Source organism: Heteronotia binoei, chromosome 18 (assembly GCF_032191835.1).
Source record: "Heteronotia binoei isolate CCM8104 ecotype False Entrance Well chromosome 18, APGP_CSIRO_Hbin_v1, whole genome shotgun sequence".
Lineage (NCBI taxonomy): Eukaryota > Metazoa > Chordata > Lepidosauria > Squamata > Gekkonidae > Heteronotia > Heteronotia binoei.
The window spans coordinates 28,632,883-28,653,283 of record NC_083240.1 but is presented as its reverse complement, the minus strand read 5'-3'; the positions used below and the strand labels follow the sequence as shown (position 1 = coordinate 28,653,283).

General features: G+C 48.7%; 1 protein-coding gene across 11 annotated transcripts in view; it reads left to right on the top strand.

Moving 5' to 3' along the window:
• Positions 1–20,401, top strand: part of CUX1 (cut like homeobox 1) — a 364,039-nt gene that overhangs the window by 63,995 nt on the left and 279,643 nt on the right. The window lies entirely within an intron of this gene.

The window sequence follows — 20,401 nt, the reverse complement described above, 5'->3', positions numbered from 1 at the left end:
TTTGAAGGGGTGTATGTGCAAATTTCCAGAGAGGGCTAGCTCTAAAAGGCCAGATAGAGCTGCCTTCTCACCCAAATGAAAGGTTCAGACGGGTTGTTCCTCCTCAGTGAAGAATCCTGCTACTGATTCTCAGAGATTCACAGGAAGGAGGGCTATGGCCCCTCTGCCCCATCCTCTCAATAAGATTATAGCGTGCTGTTTTGATCTAATGTGAGCTCCCCATCTCTTAAGCATGTTGGGGAGACCTGGTTATATTCCTCTGCTGATCTCCAGTGTTAGAATAGTACTGCAACCCAGGAGTGGGACATAGAGCTGCGTCGGGATTTCCACATGCTCAGCAATGGAATGGATTATTGAAGGCAGAGGGATTGCATGGCAGGGACAAATCAGTAATCATTTGGTTTGCAGTTTTTAGCATTGTGAAAGAAGAAGTGACCAGTTACTTACTGTGCCACCCTGGCTGTAGTGTGGTGCAACGTCAACCCAGCTTTGGCACCAGGGCCCAGATGGGCAGCTGATCTTAGAGGAGTGAGCAACGCAGCCTGTCCAGTGCCAGGCTCTTCAGAATTCAGCTCAATGTTTGGTTTATCACACAAGGGAAGAACAGTTCATGCTTGAAAACCAAGTCAAATGTAATCTGAGATCTTGTGGCTCTTGTGTTACTGCTCTGTGGGGTTGCCTGTAATGGCAGACTTCCAGTGATACCTCAAATGGATTTTTAATGGAGTCCTTCACATTTTTGAAATGCTGAGAGAACAAAGGTCATCACTTAATATTTGTATGGTGCTTTAACCTTCCCCCACCTCCATTTTTGACTATTTTGTAATGGTTTGTCCTTAACTGTAACTCCTCCTCCTCCTGCTTCTTATTCCTCCTTCTCCTCCTCCTCCTTAATAGTCAAGGCCACACAGCCAGTTTGTGGGTTTTCAGCTCAGGTCTAAGCACCACTGTCTCTTGGCCAAGCTGTGTAATGACTCTCAGATTTGATCAATAAGAGAGAAATTATGCAGGATTGTTTGCACTGAAGATGGCTGTTGCAGCAAGGAATTTCTCTGGGCTCTCTACAAATAGATTATTATTATTTAATGATTTATCTAGCGCATTTTTATATTACCATTCCTCTGAGGAACACAAGGTGTTCTCCTGCATTTTATCCTTGTTGTTGTCAGGATACCCTACCTTCTGAGGTAGGTTAGATTGAGATAATGCCCTGAGGTTGCCTGATAAGTTTCATGGCAAGTAGGGATTTGAACTCTGGTCTCCCTGGGTCCTACTCCAGTATCCAAGCCATGACACCTTGTTGCCAAGGGATCCTGTATAATTCAAATGTTTGGCGGGCAAGGAATGGTAGCTAAAAACAATTACTTGGGCAAAGGAAGCTTCTGAAAAATCTTGGCCACCTGTGGCATGTAACGTTCTCCAGGCTGGCAGTCTGGTTCTTGTAGGCTGTTGATACATCACAAAAAACAGGTATCAGTAATGAGCCAGGTTAGCCACATTTTGTGAATAAGGAGTTGTGTCCCAGCCAAAAAGGTGTACTGTCCTTGTCTCAAGGATGCCTTCCACATTCCCAGCTTACTTGTGCTGCAGTCAGCAGTGTGGAAAGTCTTTTGTGGATGAGTCCCTTTGCTCTAATTGTTTCTGTTGATGACAGGCATGAAAAGTCCTTATTTCGTGCTTGGGACCTGGCAATCACATGTCCAAAAACTTGTGTTTGAGGCAATATGTTCCTCTGATGCTGGAGCTGTTTGCAATGCAGACTTGGAGGGGTTGTCGTAAATCAGTGCCATGCCCTTGTGTCAGCTGAAGAGGAAAGAATGATAACTGGAGAATGTGTAACCCAAGGAGAGTTATGCATAAGCAGCCGAACTCTGTATTCTTGTGCTTGGGGTGGGGTGGGGGGGGGAGGGGAGGGGAGCACAGTGGAAGGGCTTCTAGCTCCACTGGTGGACCTCCACTGGTGATGGCCACTTGGGTTTTTTGGCCACTGTGTGACACAGAGTGTTGGACTGGATGGGCCATTGGCTTGATCCAACATGTCTTCTCTTACGTTCTTATGTTCTTATTGAAATCTCTCAAAGATGATTGTGCTCAGCCCCAGGAACATTTGTCTGCCTCCCCTTTTGTCACTGTCTTCCACTAGCGGGTGAAGACTTTGTTGCTTCAACGATCTCCCTATTTTAGATCTATTTTTAATTGATTTCTTTGTATGTATTGTGCTGTTTTAATTGTTAGCTGCCCTGGTGGCCCTGATAGGGTAGATATAACCGCCCCCCCCCCACCGGTGTGTGTACTTGTGAGCTTAATGGTACAACACTAAGACTGTTTTGTTGGAAATAAATTGATTTGAAACAACTGAGTGCTCCATGGAAACATGGCCTAGGCTGTTGAGTGGAAAGAGGGTCACAGTTGCATTGTGGCTGATTTTTATACTATATGCAGTCTCACATCTGGGGAGCACATCTACACAGGCTCTGGTTGGTGTGCTGGATATGAAATAAAACATTGGCTCTGAAGCTCCTGAACTGGGTTTGATTTTGTTAATTTTGTAGATTGCAACAGATCCTTCCTTCCTTCCTTCCTTCCTTCCTTCCTTCCTTCCTTCCTTCCTTCCTTCCTTCCTTCCTTCCTTCCTTCCTTCCTTCCTTCCTTCCTTCCTTCCTTCCATTTTTTACAAATGGATAATACAAACTGTGGTGTCTTTGATTTGGGAAAAAAATGTGGGAAAATAATGGAAATAGCTTAATTTCTTCATCTGGGTTGGCTGGTATAAAAGAGAAGCTAAACTTGGCAGAGTTTGTTGCGGATGATTTGAAACAACTACGGAAATGGGAACTTACTTGACTGGGCTAGATGTTGCTCCATTTGGCATGGTGCTATATTGCGTGGTCTTGCTGCAGAGCTAACTTGATGTGATGTTTTAGAAAAGGATTGCTTTGATTCATGGTGAAAGTGTTATTTTTAGCGACTCTTCTTTGGCAAGACAAACATCTCTTTTTAAGTATGGAACTTGTTCTCACCTCTCTCCCCCGCCCCTTTCTGCAAAGGCTGCCCATGCTGCCTATAATGGTTTCCAGCTGGGCTGGAAACCAAAATTTGTAATTGGGAGGGGGCCATAGGTCAGTGGCAGAGTCTACTTTGCATGCAGAAGGTCCCAGGTTCAATTCTTGGCATCCCCAGTTAAAAAGGACCAGACAGTAGGTGATGTGAAAGACCTCCACCTGATACCCTGGAGAGCCACTGCCTGAGTAGATAATGCTGACTTTGATGGACCAATAGTCTGATTCCGCATAAGGCAGTTTCATGTGTCCTGGCTCTGCATATCCCTCCCCCTTTAAAAATCATTGGCAGGTATGAATTTTCTGGAAGGCATAAGATGGTTTGGGTGTAGCAAGAGAACCCTGTGAGGTTGTGCTAGGACCCCCAGTCTTCTTGGGCCTCGCCTCCCCAACAACCATGTCTGACCCTGGGAAACTTTATTTTCAGAGTAAGGGAACCCATGTGATTTAATAGCCATGTTGAGTCAGTGGCTTGCAATCAGCAGAAAAGGGGCGAAATTGCTCCTTTTTGAGTCAGCAGAAGTCCACCCACACAACAGGGAGGAAGGAATTATTTTGCACACACACACAACCTACCATCTCCTTACCCATGCTGCTTTTGAGGTCAGAAACAGCAAATGCAGCAATAGTACTGCTCTGTGTCTGTGCAGTGGCTCACCTTCAGAGGGATCCACTCAGTATCTTTGTGATTACAGACTCCTTGACCTGGATGGCCTAGGCTACCCCAGTCTCTCACATCTTAGAAGCTAAGCAGGATAAAATGGTTAGTACATCGATGGGCGACCACTAAGGAAGTCCAGGGTTCCTACCCGGAAGCAGACAGTGGCAAACCATCTCTCTATATGTGTCTCTTGCCTTGAAAACACTACAGGGTTGCCATAAGTTGTCTATGACTTGATAGCACTTTCTACCACCAACTACAGACAGGTCAAGTAAAACTTTCTGGGTGCAAGAAAGCATGCCTTCAGTCTTGAACTCTAAATGGCCATGTATCTGCACTACCCAAAGGCCAGTTAAGCATGGGCTTGTGTGAAACCTTGCTGGGATATTTGAGGCAGTGCCAAGCGAGAAGTTACAGACACTTGTTTCATTACATCCCCCCCCCCCCCGCACCTACGCCATTTAAATAAAGTTAACTGTGGCAAAGCAGAACCGTTCACATAACCTTTAACCCCAGAGCGGAGATACATGTGCAGGCCTTTCATGGCAAACTGGCCTTGGGGAGTTGCAGCATTTTCTGAGAACATGACCTTGTGCTGTCTGGGGGGGTTTGGGGGAGGGTACAATGAAAAAGAGCCCTTTGTAAAGAGACAGTTTACATCCCACCCCCCACTGCTCCTGTAGTCCAACCCTCCACATATGGTAGGTGGTTGCATCTGGTAAGAGGAATTACTCTGCCAGGGAGGGGTGGGGGGAGGGAATGAAGTCATCTGTTCCATCAGCTTGTAAAACCAAACTAATTAACAGACAATCAGCATTGATTGAGACAGCTGCATTCTCCGGGGAGCAATTGGAACACACACACACACCTCGTCTCGGCAGAATTGTTGCTTTGCTGCACTTGGTTGTGCCTTTTGGGCGCTTGGATTTTGAGGCTTTCGAGGGTTTCTAGCAGGCCAAGGAGAGTTTGCAGCTTTATAGCTGCCATTTTACAAACCAGTACTTTCTGATGCGAGACTTTTGCTGTTTCCTGGTGTGCAAGCCGTGTTCATGTAGCGCTTTTCTGTGGCAGGCGCAAGATTACGGATCCTGAGGGTTCAGACATGCTTTGTTCTAAATGAACACTGGGCCGTAATGCAGACACTGGGCCTTAATGTAGACAGGTGCTGGAATGTCCCCTGGAGTGCTAGGAAGGCAGTACAGGTTGTCTTTCAGGAAGGTCTAATTAGCTGACTCCATCTGGACAGCAGTTCCTGGTCTCGGTCAATACATTATTAATCTTTTGGAAACAGTTTTAATGTTTTTTAATGCTTCACAGTCATTACATTAAGCGTCACCGAACTGCTCTTAGTAGGCTAAACTGATGAAACAGATTATATAGCATGTTTTAATACAGTTTTGGGCCCAAGCCTGGGACAGAAACTGTTATGGTCATTCTGATGTACCTGCTCCAAAAAGGAGACTGAGAGTACATCCCTGTTCATTCTCCTGGATCTCTTGGAATTCTTCTATGCCAAGGACTTTAATGTCTTTCTTGGCTTATTGGCAGGGACAAGGCCAGTGTTACTGAGTAGGCCAGGTAGGCGGCTGCCTAGGGCTCCATCTGGCCACAGGAGTGGCAGGCTCCCCCTTCCTGCAGATGCCACCTTCCCTGCCTGCCTGCCTGCCGTGGCTCTTGTAGGGGGGGAGAAGTGCTCTGCATGCCCCTAGCCAGTCTCTGGGCTGTCGTGGGGGTGGTTTTTGACCCTGGCCACCCATCAGCAGGGCAGCTGAGGAGGAGCAAGTGCCTAGGAGGACCCTTGTGTGCCCCCGCCCGCCTGAGGAGGAGGAGTGGGTGGCCAGTCCTCTTCTTCCCTGCCTGCTTCCATGGTTTTTGGCCTGCACAGGTCATTCTCTCCTCTGCTGTCTCGGCTGTGCTCCAGGAGGAGGAGGTGGCAGCAGGAGGGGCAGCCACGTTCAAGCAGCAGGAGGAGGCAGTGACAGGAAGAGAGGTGCTCCGTGTGCCTCTGGCCAGTCTGGGCTGTTGCAGGGGTGCTTTTTGGCTCTGGCTGCCCACTGGCAGGGCAGCCATTCTCTTCTGTCCTGTCTGGGCAACCGCTTCGGGCACATGAGCGCCCTGGCGGTGGAAGAGGCTGAGTGGAGGCTAGAGTGGCAGAGGGAGGGGGTGTGGACCAGAGAGAGGAGGAGGAAGGGTCCTCTGGGCATGTGCAGACAGAGCAAGGGCTGGAATTTCCTGTGACTGAGAAGGGTGCTTTGCAGGCTCGGCGTGGCTGGCGCGTCTCTCCCCCCTGGCCGGCTGGCTCTCCTCAGCCATTGGGGGGGGGGCCTGTCAGCCATGGGGGTGGCTGATGGGGTGCCTTGCCTATGGCACCAAGAAGCCTAGCAGCAGTATATAAGGGGCCCCTATCATCATCAAAGTGACAGCTGCTCCGCCCACACATGCACGCCCCGCCCCCACAAAAAATGAACGTTGTATGTTTCCTGTTCTGGACTTGTCTTTGGAAAGCTTGAGTTCAAATCCCTGCTTTGTTATAGGCCTCCTTGAGTGATCTGAGGCAAGTAGCTCTCTTCCAGCACAATTGACCTCCCTAGGTTCTTGGCTGGGGGGTGGGGGTGAGTTGGGGGGAATGAGATACCGTAATTGTGTCCACAAACATGCACCTCAGTTGTTTGGGAGAAAGATGTCTTGTGGCTCTCAAACGTCTGACGTTTATTCGGTGTGGTTCTTACGTTAGCACGTTTGTCCACCTCTGGTCTAGAAAATGGCCTAGATAAATAGGAGGCTTTGGATGTTCTGGTAGCTCATCCCACAACCAAGTACTTGATGTCATTAGTTAAATAAAAGGTTTGGAGAAGTACTTCCAAAGCATCAGAGCTATAGAAAAGATACTTCAGTTCATTAGCAGGCTCAATACATATGCTAGGTCCAAAAGCTGAGTAGGAGTTAGTGAAACCACTTTAACAGTCCAGTAATTCATTCTTTTTATCCACACTGCTGTTTTCCGGAGAATGCTAACAACCTCATGCAGCACATTTTCAGAAACATACTTGAGAGGTCTGGGAAAAATGCATTTTGTTCAGAGATGGAGACTCTAACCCTGGCCACCTGGGGATATTCAGAACCAGATCAACAGAGTGTTGTTGTGATACATCAAAGTTCACTTTTAGAAAACGTTGCAATGAGTTTTTTATTAAACTTTTAACCTTCAGGTAAGAATTTTATAAACGAGAACAGTATACTGAACGATTTTTGTCTTTTGGCTTTTATCCTGGAATATCAGAGCCAGCCTATAGCTGCAAGTCCTTTTGAAAATGGAAGTTAAAATAGAAACAAAGCAAAGTGAAAGAAAACAGCAAAGAAAGAAAAGTGTGATTTTAAAGGCAGCCAAGCCAAATAGGCAGTGGGCCAATTTTTCCCCATTTGTCGAATACTCCCCATGTTTGCAGGTGTTGCCCATCCACAAAGGCATAGCTGTCACAAGGAGGGTGGCCAGACCGTCCCGGTCTCCCGGGACTTTCCCGAATCTGGCCCCCAATTCCCGGCTCCCGGGCTGGGTATACCGGGACCATTAGAGGTCCCGGTTTAGCCAGCCAGAGAGCCGGGGGCCGCGCGCGCGGGCAGAGAAGGCGGCGAGTGAGGGAGGGAGCGACCCTGCGCGTGCGCAGATCGCCCTGCGCACGCGCAGGGACGCTCCCTCCCTCACTCGCTGCCCTCCAGCGGCCACCGCGGGCCTTTCCGACGCCCTCCCGAGCCTCTAAACCCCCACCCCCCGTTGTCCTCCGCCCGGGAGGGCGTCGGAAAGGCCCGCGGTGGCCGCTGGAGGCCCTCCAGCGGCCACCGCGGGCCTTTCCGACGCCCTCCCGAGCCTCTAAACCCCCACCCCCCGTTGTCCTCCGCCCGGGAGGGCGTCGGAAAGGCCCGCGGTGGCCGCTGGAGGCCCTCCAGCGGCCACCGCGGGCCTTTCCGACGCCCTCCCGAGCCTCTAAACCCCCACCCCCCTTTGTCCTCCGCCCGGGAGGGCGTCGGAAAGGCCCGCGGTGGCCGCTGGAGGCCCTCCAGCGGCCACCGCGGGCCTTTCCGACGCCCTCCCGAGCCTCTAAACCCCCACCCCCCGTTGTCCTCCGCCCGGGAGGGCGTCGGAAAGGCCCGCGGTGGCCGCTGGAGGCCCTCCAGCGGCCACCGCGGGCCTTTCCGACGCCCTCCCGAGCCTCTAAACCCCCACCCCCCGTTGTCCTCCGCCCGGGAGGGCGTCGGAAAGGCCCGCGGTGGCCGCTGGAGGCCCTCCAGCGACCACCCTGGGCCTTTCCGACGCTTCCTGGGCCTCTACCACCCCCCCCCCCCCCGTGCTCCTCCGCCCGGGAGGGCGTCGGAAAGGCCTCTCCGCCGCCGCCGCCGGACTCGCCGCAGGTAAGGGGGCCGAAAATGGGGGGGGCTGGCGGGAGGGGGTGGCCTTCCTTCCTTCCCTCCCTCCTTTCTTCCTTCCTTCCCTCCTTCCTTTCTTCCTTCCTTCCTCCCTTCCTCCCTTCCTTCCTTCCTCCCTTCCCTCCCTTCCCTTCCTTCCCTTCCTTCCTTCCTTCCCTTCCTTCCCTCCCTCCTTTCTTCCTTCCTTCCCTCCTTCCTTTCTTCCTTTCTTCCTTCCTTCCCTCCCTCCTTTCTTCCTTTCTTCCTTCCTTCCTTCCTTCCCTCCTTCCTTCCTCCCTTCCCTCCCTTCCCTTCCTTCCTTCCTTCCCTTCCTTCCTTCCCTCCCTCCCTCCCTTTCTCCCTTCCTTCCTTCCCTCCCTCCCTCCTTATGTTCTTATGTGACACAGAGTGTTGGACTGGATGGGCCACTGGCCTGATCCAACAGGGCTTCTCTTATGTTCTTATGTGACCCAGAGTGTTGGACTGGATGGGCCACTGGCCTGATCCAACAGGGCTTCTCTTATGTTCTTATGTGACCCAGAGTGTTGGACTGGATGGGCCACTGGCCTGATCCAACAGGGCTTCTCTTATGTTCTTATGTGACCCAGAGTGTTGGACTGGATGGGCCACTGGCCTGATCCAACAGGGCTTCTCTTATGTTCTTATGTGACCCAGAGTGTTGGACTGGATGGGCCACTGGCCTGATCCAACAGGGCTTCTCTTATGTTCTTATGTGACGCAGAGTGTTGGACTGGATGGGCCACTGGCCTGATCCAACAGGGCTTCTCTTATGTTCTTATGTGACGCAGAGTGTTGGACTGGATGGGCCACTGGCCTGATCCAACAGGGCTTCTCTTATGTTCTTATGTGACGCAGAGTGTTGGACTGGATGGGCCACTGGCCTGATCCAACAGGGCTTCTCTTATGTTCTTATGTGACACAGAGTGTTGGACTGGATGGGCCACTGGCCTGATCCAACAGGGCTTCTCTTATGTGACAATACTGACTTTGGTGGACCCAAGCACTGATTCAGTGTAAGGGAGCTTTGTGTTTGTGTCTTCTAGTGCAATTTTGTTCTCAGATCCTGTATTTACTTCATCAGTATATGGGATAAGGCACTTTCTCAACTGTGCTGCATAATGCAGCCTATTTATTTTGTCCTGTTGGCTCTATCTGCACCACCTTCATCACTTTCGGGGTGTGGATCCCCCAGTGGAGTGGTCTCCCGACTCCCTCCGCCGGCTGTTTCTGATAGCCGTGCGCCCCCTCTTTAATTTGATATGTGTCCCGTGCGGGTGCCACCCTCCCGCCGGGAGATGCCGCAAAATGAGCCCCCTTGAGGCTTATGGCGGCAGGGCTCAGGGGAAGCGACCTAGACTGCTGTTCTTTTGAGGGGTTATAGAGTGTTTCGAGCCCGTCCCTGTGGCATCGGTCCCATCATTGTGGGGCCCAGGGGGCCGGCGCAGCGGCACGCCGAAGCAGCCTGTCACTAATAACACAGGTCGAGATGCAGGACAGGAACCCGGAAGTGACCGACAGGCTGCTTCAGCGTGCCGCTGCGCCGGCCCCCTGGGCCCCACAACGATGGGACCGATGCCACAGGGACGGGCTCGAAACACTCTATGACCCCTCAAAAGAACAGCAGTCTAGCTCGCTTCCCCCGAGCCCTGCCGCCATAAGCCTCGAGGGGGCTCATTTTGCGGCATCTCCCGGCGGGAGGGTGGCATCCGCACGGGACACATATCAAATGAAAGAGGGGGCGCACGGCTATCAGAAACAGCCGGCGGAGGGAGTCGCGAGACCACCCCACTGGGGGATCCACACCCCGAAAGTGATGAAGGTGGCGCAGATAGAGCCAACAGAGCAAACAGGACAAAATAAATAGGCTGCATTATGCAGCACAGTTGAGAAAGTGCCTTATCCCATATACTGATGAAGTATATACAGGATTTGAGAACAAAATTGTTTCCGGCGGTGATATTTGGGGGATTTTTGGGGACGTCACAGGAAGTGCTGTGAAGTCACTTCCTGTTTCCGGCAGTGGCATTTGGGGGAAATGATGTCATTTGGGGGAAGTAATGTCACAGGAAGTGATGTCACTTCCCGCTTCCGGCAGGTGACGCGGGGAAATGATGTCACAGGAAGTGGTGTCACTTCCTGTTTCCGGCGGTGGCATGACGTCACCGGAAGTGACGTCACTTCCTGTTTCCGGCGGCGCGCTCACGCGCTTCGCGCACGCGCACCCCTACCTTCCCCCCCCAGAGGTGTCCCTGGCTGGCCTTCAGACATTATGGTCACCCTAGTCACAAGCCTATCCAGACTAAGATCCTGACACCCAGCAATAAGATATGTACAAATCCTGCAATCACAAAATTTTGTCCTAGGGAATGAATGGATGCAGTCAATTCCACCCAGTATCCATAACCGGATAAACACCCAATGAGAGGCCTCAGGATTTGACTTGCCACGTAAAGTATAGAAGACAGCTAGTATAATACAAACAGGCTTTGGTTTATGTGCTGACCTGTTGTTTAAATGGGACAAAATACCAGGACCTGAATGCAGTTGCGGTCCAGCTTGCCAAACTATTTCCCATCCGCCACAGGAATGTGAGCATTGTGCTTTCCAGGGAGATGTGATGGAGCTTTTTGAACTCTCGCCAGCTGCGACTGATGATGATGATATTGGATTTAAAAGATGATGATGATATTGGACTGAGCAGATTGCCCAAACCAGTCTGCATACTCATTGTATCGACTTGGCTACATATTTTATGTTATTATATATTTCCTGTGTGTAACTCTGCCTTAGGATAAATAAAGAAGTGCAGGTGGCCAGCTGGAAGAAGCTGGGTCTGTCACTGGCAGCTGCAGGGCTTGGGAACCAGCAGTCCCTTATGTCTGGCTTTGCTACCAGACGGCACCAGAATGAAATTGAAAAGTGTAAGCTTACTATGTAAAAGCCCTTGCGGTGTAGTGGCTAGACCGGGATCTGGGAGACCCAGATTCAGATCTCTACTCTGCCACTGTAGCTCTATAGTTGACCTTGAGCCAGTCTGACCTGCCTCAAAGGGTGGTTGCTGTGAGGATAAAGTGGCAGAGAGACCCAAATTTGCAAGCTCTCTTGGGTCTTACTGGGAGAGGAAAGCAGGTGGAAAGTGCTGCCAAGTCAGAGCTGAATTACGGTTACCCCCATTTTCAGGGCAAGAAGAAGAAGAAGATATTGGATTTATATCCCACCCTCCACTCCGAATCTCAAGAGTCTCAGAGCAGCTCACAATCTCCTGTATCTTCCTCCCCCACAACAGACACCCTGTGAGGTGGGTGGGGCTGAGAGGACTCTCACAGCAGCTGCCCTTTCAAGGACAACCTCTGTGATAGCTGTGGCTAACCCAAGACCATTCCAGCAGGTGCAAGTGGAGGAGTGGGGAATCAAACCTGGTTCTCCCAGATAAGAGTCCGTGCACTTAACCACTACACCAAACTGGCTCTCAGAGAGACATTCTCTGCATAGCAACCCTGGACTTCCTTGATGGTCTCTCATCCAGGTAGTAACCAGAGCTGACTCTGCCTACCTCCTGAGATCTGTTGAGATTGAGCTAGCCTGAGCCAGCCAGATCTCATTTAAAGGTATATAACTTAGAAAACTCTGTGAGAGCTTTAACTAATACATATATTGAAAACAAAAATTTAAACCAAGGGCCAGCCCTTTCAAGAAAAGCTAAGGAGAAACAGAAGTGGAGCCATGCTTGATCCTTGGAGAGAAGCAGAGCAGTGCCAAATTGAAATTGTATCCCTTGGTGATTCTCTGAAAGTGGATGGAAGCATCAGTCCAGTTGCAGCCACACCAGTTTGGGAACTGCAATCACACCTGCATTGGACTTCAGGAAGTCCTACAAACGAAGAAAAACATTGTATATTGTAAAATGGACTGTAAAATCCAAATTAATATGTGAGAAGTACTGTGGTTTAAATTTTTCTTTTCAATATATGTATTAGTTAAAGCTCTCACGGAGTCTTCTAAGTTATATACCTTACTCATACCCGTGAGCTCTCTGGTTTCACATACAGGTCTCACTGAAAAGCAGGGTATAAATATGTTAATAAATAAACAAATACTTACATTTTGACATTCTTGAGTTCATGGATTCAATTGCTATATTATGTTTTAAGGATAGTATTATTGAAGGGTCTGTTGAATGCACAGTAAATGTTGTTGGAGTTGATGAAATATTTTGACCATGTTGTGCTTGAATAATAATAAGCAGGCAGTTGCTGATATTTGACCAGTCAGTCAGAGTGCCATGCAACATGCTGACCCTATTCAGCTCTCTTTGTTCATTACACTATAGCTCAGGGGTGGCCAACGGTAGCTCTCCAGATGTTTTTTGCCTACAACTCCCATCAGCCCCAGCCAGCATGGCCAATGGCTGGGGCTGATGGGAGTTGTAGGCAAAAACATCTGGAGAGCTACCGTTGGCCACCCCTGCATAGCTGGTTTTGGACAGCAGAGTCTTCATGCTGTTCTTTTTCTTATAAAACCAGCACCTGTTCCCTCAGTAAGGATTAATCTCAGGGCACCAGATTTTTCCCACTGTTATTACTTTTTAAAATCTGAGAATGGGCATCTCACAGGGGAGTAGCTGGCTTCCAAGTAGGGGGGTCCAACTGCAATTAAAAATAATAATGTTAAGTATTCCCCCCACGTACCCAGAAAACTGCCACAAGTGAAGAAAAATGTTACATAGCTATAGCTGAATTTCAATCGCAACAAAAGTTTTGCCTCTCTATAATGACTAGCTTAATACAAATCACAATAGGTTTTTTTGTAGCAGTTTCCCAAAAAGCCCTATAGATCCTCGTACTCCGAGTGCAAAAACAACTCCTTTCTTCCACATTAAGTTGCCCAATAAGATAGGTGAGCATTGGAGATGGGGCCTTTTTGGTTGTGGCCCCTTAGTTGTGGAATCTTCCTATTTCATCTCTTCCGCTCCATCTTTCCTTTATGTACTTAACAGGCAGGAAGGAGCTGAAGTTAAAGTCGCATGGGCATGGACCTTGCTACAAATAGTGTGGACCTTCAGCTCTTCTCCCCCCCCCCCCCCCCCCCGCCAAGGACATGAAAAGTCCTGAGTGGTTGGTTGCCCAATCTAGCTCTCTGAATGCCTGATGCTTTAATAGTTTATGCTAGTGTTTAGAAATCGGAAGTAGGCTATGGGGTGAAAATATTCCATGACAGTTAACATGTCAGTGCTGGCACATGGACCCTCACAGTGTAGAACTGAGGCAGCTGTAGGGCAATGGGGAAGAAGGTGGGCTGTGAACTGGCTAGTTCCTTGTTAAATTCATGCCTTGGCTTTGTTCTTTGTTTAAGGGAAGATTTTTGCACCCCCTGCAGGAAGCTGGGGTCCACAAAGATATAGGCCATAAGTGGAGATCATAAGTTTTGCTCGGGCAGTTGTGGCTTTCTCTTCCCTATCTGCCTGGCCCCTCGTGGGAGAATCCCACACCCCATCTAGAAGCGGGAGTGGTCTCTCTTTGCTGTCAGATTCAAGAGACCAGCCATTGGCACACTCCATTCCCAGAATCTGCTTCTAAAATACTTTCTTCTGGTTTTCTACAAGTATATTTCTGCCTCATGCTTTCTAACAGATTGTTATTTTCTTTAAAGCCTTCTGCTTAGCTATTAGCCACAGAAGTTTCTGTTGAGCATACATTCTTTTTTTTGGTTCTCGGCTGGGCTGAATTTCAAGCACAGTTTGTCCAACTGTTAAGGATTTCCCTCTTTTGTGAAAGTTTCCCCTTATGCTATAGAATTCCAGACCAAAACGAATGCACTGTCCTGATTGCCCTCTCTCCGCTACTGCCTCTTCTGTTCAGTCGGATGTTTCCCAGTGCATTATGGTATTTGCATATACCATTTTTGCAAGAGTCCTAGCTTAAATGGAACGAGCTCAGTGAGGCTTGCTCCCAAGTCACTCTGAGCAGAATTGTACCTTTAGGCTAGTAGCATGGCATGAAGTAGAAATCTGGGCACACGTGCGTCACTATGAGAATTGTTCAAAATGTGAATTATTGTGGTCTTTGGGCTATGGCCTGCCAAATCATCTTTTAGGACAGCGTACAGGTTTGTTAGTTTTTAAAGATGATTATTTACTCGAGTTCATGTCTTGCCTTTCTTCCAAGGAGTCTGGAGCGGTCTCCTTCCCTGTTTAGCTATCACAACTCTTCTGTTTAACTATCACAGCAACAAAGGTGGGTCAGGCTGAGACAATGTGACTGGCTCAGGATCACCTGGCAAGGTTGATGGTAAAGTGGGGGTTTGAGCCTGGGTCTCCTAGGCCAGCGCTTCGACCATTACACCAGGCTTGCTCTTAGTTCATGTTGGGATTTTAGACCCCCCCCCCGTTTAATGGAGAAAAAGAAATAAGAACAAAATGATGAAAAATCACAAACTCCAGTTTAGAAATAGCCTGCGGAATGCAATCGACAGACACTCCTCAGTGCTTTGAGAGTTGACTCCAATTCTACTCATCATGGGTTGGTGGGCAGATCCATCGCTTGTGGTGTGGGTATACCAATTATAGAGGATGCGGCCTCTGCGGTGATTTTGTAAGAAGTTTTTGAGGGTGTTTGATCGCAAGCTGGGGGTATAAATCTTTACAGTAAATGTGCAAATTGCCTTGGTTACCTGCAGCTTGCATTAGCAGTCACTTGCCATATGGCCCATTGATAGAGCCCCTGTCTGGAATACAGACTGTCCCAGGTTCTCTCCTCAGCATCTCCAGATGCAGGAGAGCCTTTGCCAGTCAGACAGCAATGAGCAGATGTAGTCGTGGTCTGACTCCATCCATATAAGGCAACTTCGTATTCCCTTGTATGTAGTTTCCTTGATTGCTGGACAGGTGGCTGTCCTGTGTTTGAATACAGGGCATGTATTCATCATCACCCTATACAAGAACAAAGGGGAAAAGTCAGACTGCTCCAACTACCGGGGGATAACCCTGCTCTCCATCGCAGGCAAAATCCTTGCCAGAATACTCCTGAACAGACTGGTGCCCACCATTGCAGAAGAACTCCTCCCAGAGAGCCAGTGCGGCTTCAGAGCTAACAGGAGCACCACCGACATGGTATTTGTTCTCAGGCAGCTCCAAGAGAAATGCAGGGAACAGAACAAGGGTCTGTATGTGACTTTTGTCGACCTTACCAAAGCTTTTGATACCGTTAGCAGGAAAGGCCTGTGGCAAATCTTGGAACGTTTAGGATGTCCCCCAAGGCTCCTCAGCATGATCATCCAGCTACACGAAGACCAGCGAGGCCAAGTCAGACACTGCAACGACCTCTCGGAGCCCTTCCCAATAGGCACAGGTGTAAAGCAAGGCTGCGTTCTCGCGCCAACTCTCTTTACGATCTTCTTTAGCATGATGCTTCAAAGAGCCGCAGTAGATCTAGATGAGGACGATGGTGTCTACATCCGCTATCGCACCGATGGCAGCCTGTTCAACCTGAGGCGACTAAAGGCACACTCCAAGACAATGGAAAAACTCATCCGAGAGCTACTGTTTGCTGATGATGCTGCACTCGTCTCCCACTCGGTATCAGCTCTGCAGCATATGACGTCCTGCTTTGCAGAGGCTGCCAAGCTATTCGGCCTAGAAGTTAGTCTGAAGAAGACAGAAGTTCTCCACCAGCCTGCACCCCAGGAAGATTATCACCCTCCCTGCATCACTGTGGGTGAATCAGTTCTGAAGACAGTCCAGCAGTTCAGCTACCTGGGGTGCATCATCTCCTCAGATGCCAAGATCGACAAGGAGATTGACAACAGGCTGGCAAAGGCAAACCGTGCATTTGGCCGACTGCACAAAAGAGTGTGGAGCAACAAGCATCTGAAAAAAGGCACAAAGATCAATGTTTACAAAGCGGTTGTGATGACAACCCTCATCTATGGCTCCGAATCGTGGGTTTTATACCGTCATCACCTGCGACTCCTTGAGCGCTTTCATCAGCGCTGCCTCCGCACCATCCTCAACATCCACTGGAGTGACTTTGTGACCAACACTGAAGTCCTCAAGCGGGCAGAGGTTACCAGCATCGAGGCACTGCTGTTGAAGACGCAGCTGCGCTGGGCAGGGCATATTTCTAGGATGGAAAACCACCGCCTTCCCAAGATTGCCCTGTATGGCGAACTCTCCACCGGCCATCGAAATAGAGGGGCACCAAAGAAGAGGTACAAGGACTCCTTGAAGAAATCCCTTAGCACCTGTCACATCAACCATCACCAGTGGTCTGACCTAGCCTCAGATCGCAAAGCATGGAGGCACACCATCCACCAGGCTGTCTCTTCCTTTGAGAACGCACGCATAGCTGGTCTTGAGGACAAAAGGAGATTGAGGAAGAATCGCACTGCTACAGCACCAACCCTAAATCAGACCTTTCCCTGCAGCCGCTGTGGCCGGACCTGCCTGTCCCACATTGGTCTTGTCAGCCACCAGCGAGCCTGCAGCAAACGTGGACTATTGCACCCTTCTTAAATCTTCGTTCGCGAAGCCAAGCCGAGAGAGAGGGACAGGTGGCTGTCCTGTGTTTGAATACAGGGCATGCTGAGCATTCCAGCTAAGAGATAGAGCTTTAAATCTGTAGGACCCCGGTTTGAATCTTAACCTCTGATGTGAACTTGCTAGGTGGCCTCTCTCTCAGTGTGTGTGGGGACTAATACAAATGACCTGCTTTGCAAGGTTGTTGTAAGGAATACAGCCAGATGACACAAGTGCTTGTTAAATCCTTTAAAGTGCTGTAAAAATGCTGATTTATCATTGGCATTCCTAGGGGTGTTCAGATGCCTGGAGGTCCCTGGGAATCCCTGTTTGAAGGCTTCACTGTATGGAGCTTCATTGTTAGCCCTGACTTTCTGGGATGCTGCAGAGGGACAGTGCTGGGCTGGCACTACACACAATGCCTACTAAAACTGCAAAGCTCCCATTTGTCTCAATCATTCCTCTTTTAGGGTATGTCTATCTTTTAAGGATAAGGGCATTGATTGGGTTGCCTGTGAGCCTAGAAATGGGATTTTGATGATGGTTCTGGCAACAAAATGTTGTTTTCAGCCCTGCATTTAACTTGTAGTAGCCCTGGTGGGTGGATACAGCATGTGTAACAGGACAAGGCAGTCTTAACTGCAGTTTAGAGCAGGGGTGACGAAACTTGCATGTAGGAGCTACATAGAATAAATGTCAGATGTTTGAGAGCCGCAAGACATGAATGTCAGATGTTGGAAGGAAGCCTGGCAGGCAGGCAAATAGATGGGAGGAGAGAGGGAGAGGTGGAAAGAAAGCAACTTTAAATGCATTCTCCAAGCTGCTGGCTGGCTTGGCTTAGTGATTTGAAGAGACAAATAACTTATCCAGGGCAGTGGGAGCATCAAGAGCCACACAATATGTGTGAAAGAACCACATGTGGCTCCCGAGCTGCAATTTGACCACTCCTTGTCTAGAGGTTAGGTATATGGGCCATAGATGGCATGTACTCTCCTTCCTTGCCTTAACCACAACTGTGTTAGCACTGACATTTATCATGGTTATGATAACCAGTTTTCTTAATTAAAGTTAAGGATCCTGGTTATGTGGGGTGCCTGGTTAGCCTTGATTGCAATGAATGAGAGCCAGTTTGGTGCAGTGGTTAAGAGCACGGACTCTGATCTGGGAGAACCCTCCATATACAGCTGCTCGGTAACCTTGGGTCAGTCATAGTTGTCTTTGGGCTGTTCTCTCAAGTTCTAGAAAGCGCTCTCTCAGCCTTACCTACCTCACAGCACGTCAGTTGTGGGGAGAGGAAGGGAAAGGAGATTGTAAACCACTCTGAGACTCCAAGTGAAGGGCAGGGCATAAATCCAATCCAACTAAAAAAAAATGTTGTTGGTTACAAGGTAGTACTGAAAGCAAAAGCAAGATAAAGACAGAATTATAAGATACAGCTCCAATTTTTGGTTCTAACCATATTTACAACAGCAGGAGCTTGGGAAGGGCAGAGAGTAAATTGATCCTTGGTCTGTTCTGTCTGCTTCACTCCTGTGTCGTCTTCTGGCTGAATGCATTTTGGTGAATTTTATGGGGAGCTTCAAGACACCTAATTGGATAGTCGCTCACCTCTTAATTGCAAGCAAAAGCAATGGTGCTTATGTCATTTGAATCTCTGAATGCTTTCCAACCGAATAATCTGCCTCTGTCTTAGTTGATGTGGGAAGTAGTTATTTTATGTTTTTACTATGGGTGGCTGGCTCTGGATTTTGTAGGGCAGAAAAGAAGTTAGTGCGGCCGAGTTATTGGAGAAGATGGCCCCAGCCTGGGTCCTGTGTGTTCTGCCTGACTCCTGCGAGGTGTTTTTTCTCATGAACGTCAGATTTATTTGCAATGAAAGCAAATCGATTAAAAGTAAAGAAAAATCTAGAGGCGAATCCTCCCCAAAGGTACATAACACAACTTCTATTGACTTCACAAGAATACAGAGCGCAAACTTGGATTTAGTGCTTAAAGAGAATAAACAGATATGAGAGCCTGTGTGAAGTGATGAAGAAATAGGTCACCACACAGCTGGAAAACTGGTGCTGGTACACGGCCTTTGCCACTTGGTATCAGAAGTCTATTAGATAAAGGTGGAAGATAGGATGAGGCAACTAGGGGATGCCTGTAATTCTGTTCATTCCTAGATTTTTAAGAGTGTCATAACAATAGTCCCTGACCAGGCCAAATGCTAGGGCTTTTTGGGCTGGTTTTTCACCAGGACAACAAATGTGGAACAAGATGGTAATTGCTTTATTTGGTCATTCTCCATCCCTTGCTGCGCCCAAATGGTTAACTAGGACTCACCCATGCAGACATATCACTTAAAGATCTATGCTGGCTCTGTTTTCTGGGGATAGTTCAAAGAGCAGGTGGTGACCAAATAAGGCATTAGGTGGTCTTTAAAGGACTCCCTGCTCTCATTTCAGCTTCACCATCTACCAAACTCCTAAACTTTGCTCCAGCTGTCTATATCTGTGGGAGTCAAAGCAGGAGGGCTAGTTTGCCTTGGTGGTGGCACCCAAACTGTGGATTCATCTGTTTCTTGTACATTCTGAAGACTTAAAGCAGCTTACAAGGCAGTACAGAAAGTAAAACCAAGACAAAAACAGAATTATACAATGCAGCTCCAATTTCTGGTTCTGAATCCAGTGGCCCAGCTTACTTAGAGCCCTGGGCTGTGAGCCACGGGCCAAGTGCCAAGGGCCAAGACCTCTTTGGCTTCAGCCAAGCTTAACTGCCTGCCTACAGGAAGGGAAACAGAAGCTCAGCCCAGATCTTATTAAGCTGGCAGAAGCGTCTGCCTATCTCCAGAGACAAGCTTGCTCAGGACCCACTCCTTCATTTCAGTTTTGCCCCATATTAAAAATTTGCTTGTTTGGGGGGAGGGGGGGCTTTTAATGAGAAGTAATGCAGGTAGTGCTCTTTGAACTATCCCCAGAATGTATTAAGTTTTAAGAAAACTGATTTTTATAGTCTTGCAGTGTTAGTGTGCTGCAGATTTATGTTGCTGCAGGGTTATAGAGTGTGAGTCTATGTATTTGACGTTTTGGAAGCTGCCTAGAACAGAATTGGAAATACGGGATAGAAAGGCTTGAAATAAATAACAGGGAAGGCTGTAATACTGTTGTTGGGCTAGTGGTCAATTTCATATCTACTCCCTATCTTTGGAGCCCTTTTCCTTGTTTAGGCTTGTTGATATATAGCAACTGACACAGTCAAAGCTGATGGAGAGATTTCCAAGGTCTAGTACCAGCTTTGTCAAAAAAAAACAACAACCGGTCTTTGGAAGTATTTGCTTGGGTTTGTTGCACATTGAAAAGCAACCAGGGTGGGTAAGTTTCTTTAGGTGAAGACAGTGCTCCTCGTGTGGGGCCAGTCTGCAAGATTTGTAGATTCAGCTCCTTGTCATAGGTGCACTTGCATGCAGCCAAAATATTAGTAGGGACTGGGAGATTGTCATCCTGTATTGGGAGAGGCTTGCAGCTCCGTTGATGCAAACCTGTTTGTTAACAAGGAAAGGGAAGCATCTGTTTGCCTTGTTGATGGCTTGAGCAGCCATCTGATGAGGTGTGTGTATAGGTGCATGCTACTGCTCTAGGGAGAACAGGTTGCTGTATGTGGGAAAGAAGGTGGGGGGAGAGAATTACATCAGGGCTTTTAACTGAGACATTTCTCTGGATCCAGAACCACTGAATGGGTCAAAGGACTCCGCAGTCGCTGTGT